This window comes from Triticum dicoccoides, chromosome 6B (genome assembly GCF_002162155.2).
Source record: "Triticum dicoccoides isolate Atlit2015 ecotype Zavitan chromosome 6B, WEW_v2.0, whole genome shotgun sequence".
NCBI classification, from domain to species: domain Eukaryota; kingdom Viridiplantae; phylum Streptophyta; class Magnoliopsida; order Poales; family Poaceae; genus Triticum; species Triticum dicoccoides.
The window spans coordinates 298,151,942-298,155,323 of NC_041391.1; positions in this window are offsets into that span (position 1 = coordinate 298,151,942).

The following is a 3,382-nucleotide window of genomic DNA, read 5'->3' on the forward strand; positions in this document are numbered from 1 at the left end:
GCCCCCCTCCTTGGGCCCATGCGCCTAGGGGTGGGGGGAAACCCTAAAGGGGGCGCACCCCCCTTGCTTGGGGGGCAAGCCCCCCACCCCTTGGCCGCCGCCCCCCCTAGGGTTTTCCCTAGAGGGCCGGCCCCCCTTGCCCTTTCCCCTATATATAGAGGGGTGAGGGGAGGGCTGCAATACACCATAACTCAAGGCGCAGCCCCTCCCCTCCCCAACACATCTCCTCCTCCGTACGTGCTTGGCGAAGCCCTGTCGGAATACTGCCGCGTCAACTGCACCACGCCGTCGTGCTGCCGTTGGAGCTGCCTTCCTCAACCTCTCCTTCCTCCTTGCTGGATCAAGATGGAGGAGACGTCTCCCGTCCCGTACGTGTGTTGAACGCGGAGGTGCTGTCCATTCAGCACTAGGACATCGGTGATCCGAATCACGTTCGAGTACGACTCCATCATCACCATCTCCTTGGCAAGCTTCCGCTCGTGATCTACAAGTGGTATGTAGATGCAAACTCTCTCCCTTGACTCGTTGCTTAGATGAACTCATAGATGGATCTTGGTGAAACCGTAGGAAAAATTTTAATTTTCTGCAACGTTCCCCAACAGTGGCATCATGAGCCAGGTCTATGCATAGTTCTCTTTGCACGAGTAGAACATAATTTTGTTGTGGGCGTGGATCTTGTCATCTTGCTTGCCTCTACTAGTCTTTTCTTGCTTCAGCGGTATTGTGGGATGAAGCGGCCCGGACCAACCTTACACGTACGCTTACGTGAGACCGGTTCCACCGATTGACATGCACTAGTTGCATAAGGTGGCTGGCGGGTGTCTGTCTCTCCCACTTTAGTTGGAGCGGATTCGATGAAAAGGGCCCTTATGAAGGGTAAATAGAAGTTGACAAAATCACGTTGTGGTTATTCGTAGGTAAGAAAACGTTCTTGCTAGAACCCAATTGCAGCCACGTAAAAGATGCAACAACAATTAGAGGACGTCTAACTTGTTTTTGCAGCGATTGATCAAGTGATGTGATATGGCCAGAAGTTGTGATGAATGATGAATTGTGATGTATGAGATCATGTTCTTTGTAATATGATTCACGACTTGCATGTCGATGAGTATGACAACCGGCAGGAGCCATAGGAGTTGTCTTTATTTTTGTATGACCTGCGTGTCATTGAAGAACGCCGTGTAACTTACTTTACTTCATTGCTAAACGCGTTAGTCATAGAAGTAGAAGTAGTCGTTGGCGTGACAACTTCATGAAGACACGATGATGGAGATCATGATGATGGAGATCATGGTGTCAAGCCGGTGACAAGATGATCATGGAGCCCCGAAGAAGGAGAACAATGGAGCTATATGTTATTGGCCATATCATGTCACAACTATATAATTGCATGTGATGTTTATTATGGTTATGCATCTTGTTTACTTAGGACGACGGTAGTAAATAAGATGATCTCTTACAAAAATTTCAAGAAGTGTTCTCCCCTAACTGTGCACCGTTGCTACAGTTCGTCGCTTCTAAGCACCACGTGATGATCGGGTGTGATGGATTCTTACGTTCACATACAACGGGTGTAAGACAGTTTTACACAGCGAAAACACTTAGGGTTAACTTGACGAGCCTAGCATGTGCAGACATGGCCTCGGAACACGGAGACCGAAAGGTCGAACACGAGTCGTATGAAAGATACGATCAACATGAGAATGTTCACCGATGATGACTAGTCCGTCTCACGTGATGATCGGACATGGGCTAGTCGACTCGGATCGTGTAACACTTAGATGACTAGAGGGATGTCTAATCTAAGTGGGAGTTCATAATTTGATTAGAACTTAATTATCATGAACTTAGTCTAAAACCTTTGCAAATATGTCTTGTAGATCAAATGGCCAACGCTCATGTCAACATGAACTTCAGCGCGTTCCTAGAGAAAACCAAGCTGAAAGATGATGGCAGCAACTATACGGACTGGGTCCGGAACCTGAGGATCATCCTCATAGCTGCCAGGAAACAATATGTCCTAGAAGGACCGCTAGGTGACGCTCCCGTCCCAGAGAACCAAGACATTATGAATGCTTGGCAAACTCGTGCTGATGATTACTCCCTCGTTCAGTGCGGCATGCTTTACAGCTTAGAACCGGGGCTCCAAAAGCATTTTGAGCATCACGGAGCATATGAGATGTTCAAAGAGCTGAAACTAGTTTTCCAAGCTCACGCCCGGGTCGAGAGATATGATGTCTCCGACAAGTTCTACAGTTGTAAGATGCAGGAAAACAGTTCTGTCAGTGAACACATCCTGAAGATGTCTGGGTTACACAACCGTATGACCCAGCTGAATATTAACCTCCCAGATGAGGCGGTCATTGACAGAATCCTCCAGTCGCTCCCACCAAGCTACAAGAGCATTGTGATGAACTACAATATGCAGGGGATGGTACAGACCATTCCTGAAGTATTTTCTATGCTGAAGTCAGCAGAGGTTGAAATCAAGAAAAAACATCAAGTGTTGATGGTCAATAAGACCACTAAGTTCAAGAAGGGAAAGGGTAAGAAGAACTTCAAGAAGGACGGCAAGGAGGTTGCCGCGCCCGGTAAGCCAGTTGCCGGGAAGAAGTCAAAGAATGGACCCAAGCCTGAGACTGAGTGCTTTTATTGCAAGGGGAAGGGTCACTGGAAGCGGAACTGCCCCAAATACTTAGCGGATAAGAAGGCCGGCAACACCAAAGGTATATTTGATATACATGTAATTGATGTGTACCTTACCAGTACTCGTAGTAACTCCTGGGTATTTGATACCGGTGCCGTTGCTCATATTTGTAACTCACAACAGGAGCTGCGGAATAAACGGAGACTGGCGAAGGACGAGGTGACGATGCGCGTCGGGAATGGTTCCAGAGTCGATGTGATCGCCGTCGGCACGCTGCCTCTACATTTACCTACGGGATTAGTTTTGAACCTCAATAATTGTTATTTAGTGCCAAGTTTGAGCATGAACATTCTATCTGGATCTCGGTTAATACGAGATGGCTACTCATTTAAATCTGAGAATAATGGTTGTTCGATTTATATGAGAGATATGTTTTATGGTCATGCTCCGATGGTCAATGGTTTATTCTTAATGAATCTCGAGCGTAATATTACACATGTTCATAGTGTAGATGCCAAAAGATGTAAAGTTGATAACGATAGTCCCACATACTTGTGGCACTGCCGCCTTGGTCACATTGGTGTCAAGCGCATGAAGAAGCTCCATGCTGATGGACTTTTGGAGTCTCTTGATTATGAATCGTTTGACACATGCGAACCATGCCTCATGGGAAAAATGACCAAGACTCCGTTCTCCGGAACAATGGAGCGAGCAACCAACTTGTTGGAAATCATA